The 11,125-nt window shown below is 38.5% G+C and overlaps 1 long non-coding RNA gene across 1 annotated transcript; it reads left to right on the top strand.

The window, feature by feature from the left end:
* The first annotated feature begins 360 nt into the window (after positions 1-360).
* Positions 361-1,776, top strand: LOC107816436 (uncharacterized). Its single transcript, XR_001654962.2, has 2 exons — positions 361-626; positions 1,452-1,776. It is a non-coding gene; the product is annotated as an uncharacterized LOC107816436 (long non-coding RNA).
* The last annotated feature ends 9,349 nt before the right edge of the window (positions 1,777-11,125 follow it).

Here is an 11,125-nt window from a genome sequence, read left to right on the forward strand (position 1 = left end):
TTGGTTAATCCAGTTAGGTCTTTTGTTAAAAAAAGGCAAATAAATTCGATTTTAGTTTAACTTTTTTATGTTTGATTTACTATTTTGAGATAAAAGTACAAAAAAAATATTTCATGAAAATACGCCTACAATTAGAAAATTTTCTTAAAGAGTAGCTTAATTACTATATAATTGTTGTTTGATTTGATTCATTGATCATTATTCTTGGGTTAATTTTTTCAATTTAATTGTTGAGTTATATAAAAATTATTTTGCTCAGCCAAAATTTTAAAGTTATCTTCTTTTTTTTTTTTTTTTTGAAATCTTTATTCAAACATACTAAGAGCCATTACAAACTGGGACCATTCTAGGACACAAAGTTCCTAGCTTGTCCTTTTCAAAAGCATTAGCGACAAAAGGAGGAGGGGCAAAATACAATTTAGGATTCCCAAAAAGAGACGAACTGCTCTCATTCTTCGCCATTAGATCGACAACTCCATTAACTTCTCTAAACACGTACATCAAGGGTGGGGCTCCAATTCTGGATATCATCCATCTACAGTCAATTATCAAGTGTTTGTGAAGACAAGAGTTGTTAGAGAGCATATTGATCAATTCCTTACAATCTATTTCTATCACCAGAGGCAGTATGTTCTCTTCTATATCTACTTTAATACCATGGAACAGAGATAAAGCTTCCATGTATATATTAGTTGCATTTGCCCTGTCATGTTGTAGCCCATAATCCAATCACTATTTCCATTTTTGAATACTCCTCCCAAGCCCCCTTTCCTCGGATTCCCTATACAGGAGCCATCTATGTTTAGTTTGAAGGTGCCTTGATCCGGTGGGTTCCATTTGATATAGATAGTACCTTTTGGCGTTGGGTGGTTGCTTTGCTCCGTCAGTAGTTTAAACTCAAGAGCTTTGCTTTTGATATGGCATATTTTTAGGGGAGCATTGTTATTTTTGAAAAAAATTCATTTCTGTGAAGCCACATATGCCGTAGTATGAAGGGAATGATGCCCGACCATGCAAGGTAGCTGTCAAACCTCTTTTTAGTTAAGGCACTGTGCCTTAATCCAGTTATGAATTGCGTATTTTCGCTGGGAGTAACATGGGTAGTTATGGGCGGTTCTTAGCTTTTGAGTAGGAGCATCTGAAAAAGATATGTTCTATATCCTCATCTTCGATACCGCAAATACCGTAGAGGCTGGAGTCACAGATATTTCTTTTAGATAGCATTTGAGTAGTGGGAAGTCGATTATGCACTGCGGTCCATAGGAAAGTTTTGATTTTGTTTAAGGTGTTCAGCTTCCATATCCAGCTATAGTCCTTTCCATCACTATCGATCCCATCCTTTTTATTGTGAATTCTCCATTTGTGTTTGTCAACCAGGAATAATTATCTTTTGCCGGCTGGATCTGTTTTATGTAGGTACTAAATACTTTGTATTTTATGATATCCGGCAGGTGGAAGGAAATGGCTTCGATATTGATAGTATTATTGACAATAATATCATATGGGAGTTGATTATGTGCATGCTTCATGAGTGGACCTTGGATTAAGGATCTAAGGGGCCCTGCGATCCATGCATCCTACCAGGCATTGATTGAACGATCGTTTCCAATTTCTCCGCGGACACCTTCTATACATATTTTGGTTCCCTCTACTATGTTTTTCCAGATATGGGAGCCATTCTTATCTTGTACTAGTCAATCTTGTTGATTAATGTTTTTGTTATACTTATTGTTTAGAACTTTTGTCCATAGAGAATTATTATCCTTTTTATACCTCCATGCTAGGACAGCTTATAATGAGTAGTTCTTCCACTTTGATTTGCACAGCCCCAACCCCCCTTCTTTTTTTGATTTAACAACTATATCCCATCTTGACAGGTGGCATTTCTTCTTTCGAGAGGTGCTTCCCCAAAGAAAGTTCCTTTGGATAGTATCTATATTTTTCAAGGTGCTTTGCGGCAAGTTATAGATTTGCATAACATGGTTAGAGATAGCCGCAAGAGTAGATTTGATTAGGGTGGATCTTCCCGCTAGAGTCAGGTGATTAATCTTCCACCCCTTAAGTCTATTGTTAAGCCTGTCGATTATGAATTGAAAATCTTTTTTCGAAGGTCTATAGCTCATCATGGGGAAGCCAAGGTATTTCCCAAATTCATTGGCACTCTTCATTGCAAGGCAGTGGCTCATATTATCCCTTATATCAGTTGGAGTATTATTTGAGAAGAATATCCTAGATTTGCTAAAGTTGATAGATTGGGCCGAGAAGTTGCAGAATTTATTTAGTGTATCTATTATTAAGTTGCAACTCTTTTGGTTAGCAGTTGTGAGGAGGATGAGGTCATCCACGAAGAAAAGGTGAGATAGTGGGGGGCATTATTATTTAAATTAACTGGATCCCATCTACAGCAATCGATCTCATGGTGAATTGAGCGGGATAACATTGTCATACAAATGATAAATAGGTAAAAAAAATCTGTACTAGAGCCATTTATTAGGAGGGAAGTAGAGGTTGTAGAAATGCACGACATGATTAGGCCAATAAGGTCTTTTGGGAATTTTAGGGATGTGAGGGAGAATTTTACAAAAGACCATTCAATCTTGTCATAGGTTTTTTCTAGGTCGATTTTAATCATTATTTTTTGCTTCTTCCCCTTTAGTTTCCTATAATGATCTAGGACTTCATGTATAATAATAGTGTTATCTGAGGCTCTTCTCCCCTTTATAAAACTAGTTTGGGTTGGGTGGATAAGTTTTGAAAGAAAGAGCTTGATTTTGTTGACTATAATTTTTGTAACCACTTTGTAAGCCGTAATGCATAATCTAATTGGTCTATATTGTTTTATGGTTTCCTCATTTTGGCATTTTAGAATCAAACAAATATACTTACTAATCATCTCTTCCATCATTCTTTTGCTACTTGCAAAAATCAATTAGTTTTTCCATAGTTTCATCCCAAAATTTTGATAGAAGAAAGGATATAAACCATCAGGGCCCGGTGCCTTATACAGTTTAAACCATCAGAGCCCGGTGCCTTATACAGTTTAAACCATCAGGGCCCGGTGCCTCATTATCTAAGGTAGCACAGTGAGACCTATAGTGGATATTCTTATAGGAAATATTTTGGCTAGTAGTGAATAAGTAATGGTAGTAGTTGTTTATTATGTCTGTTATGTCCCTTTGTTCATAAAATCAATTTCCAACATCATCTCTTAAGCTTAGGATTCATTTTTTTCTTCTTCTTTGCATGGTAGTGATGTGAAAGAATTTTGTGCTAGCTTCACCCTCGTTTAGCCATTGAATTCTAGATTTGTAAGTTATTAAGATCTTCTAGGAGGCGAGTTTCTAGGTCCAGTAGGAACTGACTGGTGGAGTACTTTGGGGAATTTTGTATTCCATTTAGATGGTTTATAATGACGTTTTTTTATGAAAATTATTACCAAATGTATTCGTATTCCAATCCTTAACGTTTTTAGTAAAGTTCTCAATTGCCGCTATAATATTATCTTGATTGACCCAGAAGTATTTGACTAGGTTTTTAAACGTTGGATGTGAGAGCCACATGGATTCGACTCTAAAGACCTTAAATTGCGACTGTAGTTTTTTACAAGATTTAGTTTAAGGGGACAGTGGTCCAAGTATATTCTTGTTAAGTGGGTTACATGGGCTTCTGGGAGTATATTAATCCATTCTGAGTTAGCAACGTATCTATCCAGACGTTCCATGATAATGGTTTTTTTTTTCTCTTATTAGTCCATGTATACTTTGAGCCCTTATAACCTAAATCTAAGAGGCCTCAAAAGTCTGGACAATTAAGAAGCCTAGAAATTCTACCGTAGTTAATAGGAAGCCCCCAAATATTTCACTAGCCCTAGTAATGTCGTTAAAATCCCATGTTACTAGCCATGGGCCCTTATAACTACTTGCTACAGTTTTTAGGTTATTCCATAATATGTTTCTTTCATCTATTATATTACTAGGGTAAACAACAGATAAAAGCCAATGTTTGGGAGAATTTTTTACCTTGATCATGGCATGGATTTCTTGATCAGTGGTGCCTATTTGATTCACCAACACTTCTTCTTTGTTCCACATCATGACCATTCCTCCTGAGTTTCCCTGGGATGCAACTTGGGCAAGGTGATAGAAGCCAAAGTCCCTAACCAAGTCATTGTGTTCTATCATCTTGGTTTCAAGTAGGGCAACCAAGGACGGTTTGTTGTAGTTGAGCATTGATATGAAATTTCTTCTAAACTCATCATTCCCCGCTCCTCGGCAATTCCAAATGATCATAGTCATTGATCTATTGGTTGGTTGGATGCTCTCCCCCTGAACATAGGTTGAGCTAATTGGAGATGAGGGGTCTACCATGTCCATATTGGCTAGTTGGTCCAGTGGTTAGAGTACATTGTTGGGATCATCACTACCCCGTACTTGTACATTGTTGGTGGGCTCATTAATGCCATTATATTTATCGAGCATTTCCTCAAATCCTGATGGCAACACAAAATGTGTCTTTTTTCTTTTCTTTCCTTGAACACCAGTGTTTTTGATTCCCTTAACATACCGTACTCCACCCTCATTGTTGTTGAGGATCCTTCCTCTTTATCCTCCTCGTCTATCTATAGTTGGGCTTGCTGGGGGGAGGTTCCATCATCGTGGTTGTCAGATTGTTGTTGGTGGTCGACGGGTTTGGCATTGGCGTTTCTAGTGGAGTTTGGTTCTGGAAGTTATTGTTGAGGTGAGAATTCTGCTGCATGGCTGGTTCCTGGTATTGTGAGGGTGTTTGTGGGGGGAGGGGTGATTGTGAAGGGTGAGTAAGGTTATGAAAGAGTGACAGGCTCATGCTTAGGGCTATTGGGGAGCTGGGAGGGTTCCACTGTTGGCATATCTAAAGGGATGGGTGGGCTGCCATGGTTCGGTATGTTGGGTGAATTTGGGATTGTGGGTTCATTGGTAGTAGCCATGGGTGGTTTGCTATGTTTTCCAATCCGATTCTCAAACCCTCCGTCACAATTTGGGCCAACTTGTTGGGGTCTTTGACCTGGACAATGATGTCCTGCCCGTTGTGTTGCAAGCTCATGTTCAGAGTGTATCCCGCTAGGCCCTATTCCAACCATGACTGGGGAACATGGTTCTGGGGTAACTGTGGCATTGTGTAGACGATTGGTTGGCTCCTGTTCATGGGAGAAAAGTTCATGGGAGCGTTTGTCTGGTATTAGTCGCGTCTCCATATATTCCTCCTGTTGTTTCTTTGGTGCCTCCGGTAGTAGCTGGTTGTTGGTAATCTTGGCATTTTTGTTTTCCCTGTTAGTATTATTTTCAGCTAAACTATTACTTAGTGGTGAGGTGTAGTCTTTATGCCGGGTTGATATGTGGTTTTGGGCTTGTGTTAGTAGTGTTTTATCATTGGAGTCTATCATGTCTTGATCATCATATTTTGTTCCTAGGGGGTTGGTAGCATCTAGCGAGTTGTTTGTTTTTGGAGAAATGATATCAGAATTATTTTCAGCATTAATGGTTGTTGTGACATTGTCTACATTTGGAGATAACTGAGGTCCATATCATCGCTTTTGGCTTCTTTTGAACTAGAGGATAAACATGAGGATCATGTCCTTCCCTTGTCATTTATGCATCCAGGTCCTTGGCTATTGGTGTGGTCTTTTAAATGTGTGATGGGGCTTGATTGGTTAGTGTCTTTACCTAAAGTGTTTAGAGTTTTATTAAAGTGTTGGTGCTTGTTTCCGCCTAGGGTTATGGGGTAATTATCAAGGTTTTCTTAGATGGAATTTAATGCACTAAATTGGTTTCCCTCCATCATCCCCATGGTCAAACTATTGTTCATTGTATGTTGTGTAGTACTCGTACTATTGGTGTGTTCTATGGTTTTCCTCCTGTACTCTTGTTTGTGAGCATGCCCTTGACTTTGGCCAGCCATCAGAGATGAAGTAGCTACCGGAGTTTTCCCTAGTTGTTTAGTATCTATTTTGGGTTGGCTTAGATTTGGTTTACTTATCTTTAGTTGTTCTGTCTTTTCTTTGTCTTTCTTTGGTGTGTTATGATGGTCCATTTGTCAACTTCTTTTGTTAGGGTTTCTAGTTCTTGATTTTCCTTGTGGTCGTTTGTACTAATCACCTTATCATTATCCTTGTGATTTTTTCTATGTGGATATTTTGTCTGAATGTGACCTAGCCTTCCATAAAGGGCACATAGTAAGTTAAATCCCACATAGGCAATTCTTTGGTGGTGTTGACCTATGATAATATAAGTTTTTAGAGGACTTTCTACATGAACGAGGATACATACTCTAGCATATTTGCCCCTTGTGGTCGATGATGTACATGCATCTATGCGAAGTAATTTTCCTAGTTTGTTGCCTTATTTTTGCAAGATTTCATAGTCATAGAACTCAGTTGGGAGTTCTGGTAGTCTCACCCAAATAGCTGAATATGTTAGGGATGTTGTTGATGCTATAAAATTGGGTTCCCATTTTCTTATAGTAAGGAATTGGTTTCCTATGAACCACGATCCACCATGGAGGGCTTTATCATAGTTTTTAGGTTTAGAAAATTTTATTAAAAAGTAGTCATACCCTAAGTCAATTAACGCCAGGGGTTCTGTGGGTTTCCAAATAGCATTTATCTTTTGTTGTAGGAAAGGGAACCCTACTCTTCTACCAAAAACTTTGATGATGAGGGTGTTGGTCCAATTGTGGTAGATTCATTCTTTATCTGAGCAGGTTAAGGGGATAAAATCTTCAGATTCGTAGTAATTTTCTATTTCATTAGAGATATAAAAGCCTTCGATGGTCCTTTGGATTGCTATTTGGTTCCCTTGGCAAGACCCTGCTTTCCCTTTGAGTTTAAGCAAAAAAGAGTTTCCCGTTGTAAAGTCATTGTCTAGGATCATCCCATGTTGTTGTGAGTTTTCCTTGAGATTACAGGAGATTTCCTTGGATCTATTAATGTCTTGGAGTTCATTATCAAGGTCCTTTTGTTATTATTAGGGTTTAAAGGTTCCATATCAGCATCCGTAGTGTTTTGGGCGATTGTGTTTGTCACTATATCAGAGGTTTCATAACAGATTTTTGTGTTTATGTTCATGTGGGACTTGTTTGTTAGATTTTTCTTATGCCCTAGGAGTGGTTTCTATGGAGGTAGGCTAAACTAAGGAGGGGCGAAAGGAGAAGAAGGAAAAAGAAGGGAAATCCTAGTGTAACGACCCGGCCGGTCGTTTTGCATATCACAGCCTTGTTCTCCCATTTACTGGTCAATTTATGCCTTACAGTTGATTTATGACTTATTGGGTTAGTTGGTTCGGGTTCAGAAGGATTTCGGAGTGAAATGAGACACTTAGTCTCATAATTAAAAAAACTTAAGTTGAAAAAATTGATCGGATATTCACTTATGTGTAAACGACCTCATAATTGAATTATAATAATTCCAATAGCTCCGTATGGTAATTTTGAACTTAGGAGCGTGTCCAAAAAATTATTTGGAGGTCCGTAGTAGAATTAGGCTTGAAATGGCGAAAGTTGAATTTTTGGAAAGTTTGACCCGGGAGTTGACTTTTTGATATCGGGGTCGAAATAAGACTCTGAAAATTTTAATAGGTTTGTTATGTCATTTATGACTTGTATGCAAAATTTGAGGTCAATCAGACGTTATTTGATAGGTTTCGGCGTTGTTTGTGGAAACTTAAAATTTCAAAGTTCATTAGGCTTGAATTGGGATATGATTCGTGTTTTTAGTATTGTTGGATGTGATTTGAAGACTCGACTAAGTTTGTATGATATTTTAGGACTTGATGGTATATTTGGTTGAGGTCTCGAGGGGCTCGGGCGTATTTCGGATGGTATTCGAATTATTTTCCTTCATTTTTTTGCACTGTTGGTAGCTGCTGATTTCTCATGTTTCAAACCTTCTTCGCGATTGCGAAGATTGGGACGCGATCGTGTAAGCTTATTTGGGGCAGGGGTATTTTTGTTCTATGTGGTCGCAGAGGAAGGAACGCGATCACGTAAGTGTATTAAGCCGTGCTTCGCGAACACGTGAAGGAAGTCGCGTTCGCATAGAAGGATTTGAGCAGTAGATGAAGGGAGACAATTTCTCTACGCGATTGCATGGGGCTGAGCGCGTTCGCGTAGGTTTGAGAGTCAGTGATCCGCGATTGCGTGAGTGATTTCGCGTTCGCGTAGGGTAAAATATGTGGGCAGTCTGCTTTGTGCTTCGCGATCGCGGTTAAAAAAAACTGGGCAGTGGAAAACTGTTCTTCACGATCGCGTGGGAATGTTCGCGATCGCGTAGAGCAAATGACTGGGCAAAGAGTTTTAGTTCTGAAAATGGGACTTCGTCCCATTTTCTATTTTTGACGGATTGGAGCTCGGGAAGAGGCGATTTTTGGGAGATTTTCAAAGAAAACAAGGGGGTAAGTGTTCTTAACTCAACATTGGTCAAATTACCCGAATTCATGATTGTTTTTAACATTAAATTGGTGAATTAAGTTGGAAAATTATGAAAACCCTCTTGGTTTAATTTGAAGATTTGAGGGTCGAATTGATGTCGAATTTGAGTAAAATTTATATGGTTGGACTCGCGGTTGAATGAGCATTTGTATTTTGTAACTTTTGTCGGGTTCCGAGACGTGGGCCCCACTGGCGATTTTTGAGTGTAATTTCCAATTTTGTGGAAAAATTAGTATTTTGATATGGAATAAATTTTTATAATTTGTATGGACTGAATCAAATTTATTATGGCTAGATTCGAGCCGTTCAGGAGTTGATACGCATAAAATGGAATTTCTGGAGCATTTTGATCTTGCTCGGAATTTGGATTCGTCTTGTTCGAGGTAAGTAACTCTTCTAATCTTGGAGCTGAGGGTATGAACCCTGAATACATATATTATGTAAATTGTTGGGAAGTGACGCACATGCTAGATGATGGGCGTGTGGGCGTGCACTATAAAAATTGTGACATGATTGTTTCCGTGGAATTTTATAGTAAACTAATCTTGGCATTTTCCTTGTATTGTCATATGTTAAAGGAATTTGAGCTGAGAATCATATTGAAAATCATGTTGAGGCTATGTGCCAGTATTATTGGGACCCACAGAGGTCATATTTCTATGAATTGTTTGTTTTAAATAAAATTCATACTCAGTCATATTTGTTTTATTGCATATCATATCTCAGTCTCTGTTGTTATTTATTGATACAACATATCATCATTTTCGGGATATTTTTATGATATTGTGAGCCCGAGAGACTGGAGAGATTGATGACTGAGTGCGGCCGAGGGCCTGATTGTGAGGATAATTATGGGATCGGGTTGCACACCGCAGCAGGCCAGATTGGCTGTTGTCCATGTGGATCCAGATATTATTATAGCACGTGAGTTGTCTAGGCGGATCCAGATAATATTATAGCACGTGAGTTGTCAGTGCAGCACGTGAGTTGTCAGTGCAGATTATAGCACTTGGGCTGAAGGAGCCCCTCCGGAGTCTGTACACACACCCAGTGAGCTTAGGTACCTACTAAGTGCAAGTGCCGAGCGATTGGGAGGACTGAGTGACTGTGAGGACTGAGTGACTGGGAGGACTGAGTGAAATGATACTCTGAGAGTATATATATGATTTTATCACTAAGTTGCATCACATTGACATGCACACATGACATACATGCATAGAGATGTATTTTTCTCATGCTGTACAATATCACATCATTCATGATTTCTCACACATGTTGACAGATGGGCATAGTGATGCATTTGGTTTTAAACGGGTTATCTGGAAAGAAAATGAAACATCTCATTTATTATTGAAAGGATTTTGGGAAAATTATTGTTTTCAAACTTATTCATATTTTTGGCATTTTCGGTAAAAGATTTGGGTTTTCACTGAGATACTTGAAAAGATAAGCCTATTTTTCTGAAACTGTGAACGAACTGAGTATTTTTATTTCTAAGATACCTCTTTGTTACTTGTACTATGTTGTTATGAACTGTTGTAGAATATTGGCATTGGATCCGACCTTTATGTTAGCTCGTCACTTCTTTCAACCTAAGGTTAGGTTTGTTACTTATTGAGTACATGGGGTAGGTTGTACTCATACTACACTTCTGCACCTTGCGTGCAAATGTTGGCTGCTTATGTTGCTGCGTTCGTCGGGAGCTGGATCTGAAAGTATACCTGCATTCCGGTTGTAGCTGCCTCTTGTTCATGGTAGCCTTAGATTCATAAAACTTTGTTTATGTACTTTTCAAATAGATGATTGTTTATTTCATACCAGCTTTGTAAACTCTATTCTTAGAAGCTCATGACTTGTACTACCAGTTCTTGGGAAAATGTATCATTTTCATATATTTTATTTTAATTAATTGTCTTGTTAAATTACGTGGAGTTGGTTAGTGGTTAATTGGGGTTAGGTGTTATCACGACTAGTTGGATTTTGGGTCATGACAAGGTGGTATCAAAGCTCTAGGTTTATAGGTTCTATAAGTCATGAGCAAGTGTCTGGTAGAATCTTGTGGATCGGTATAATGACGTCCATACTTATCTTCGAGAGGCTACAGGGCATTTAGGATATATACTTCCCATATTTCTTTCTTTATCGTGCGAAATTGATTCAGCTTGAGACATAACTCTTTGAATTCCTTCCACGCATTCGTATGCGCACATGAGCGTTCGGTATCAGCTATGCATACTTGGCTTGTGATTCTATGAACGAGGTTTGAGATGTGTATTATGTGTTTTGGTGATGGGGCAGTCTGGAGGACTTGAGGCCAAATTTAGACTGCACCTTAAGCTCGATAGTTTCAGTTGTGTGAACTTGTACATTTGGACTTATACGTCCGGTAGTGTCCCTATGAGGGGAATTTGTGGCTCGATGAGCGGTGGAATGACCATATGATGAGTATGATGTGACTGCGGGATGTGTCCAGATGGTTTGAATATGACGGGATGAGTTTGTTTGGGATGTGAAAAGGACTATTGGGTGCTTGATTTGTGTCTTGATATGACGTATAGTCTTGGGTTATGAGTGTATTGAAGGGTCTTTCACGTTGTGAAATTGTGAGACAAATTAAATTATCATGTCTTCTTAATGAGTTTGGACTCAGAAAGAGTAAGTGATT

This window comes from Nicotiana tabacum, chromosome 12, assembly GCF_000715075.1.
Source record: "Nicotiana tabacum cultivar K326 chromosome 12, ASM71507v2, whole genome shotgun sequence".
NCBI lineage: Eukaryota > Viridiplantae > Streptophyta > Magnoliopsida > Solanales > Solanaceae > Nicotiana > Nicotiana tabacum.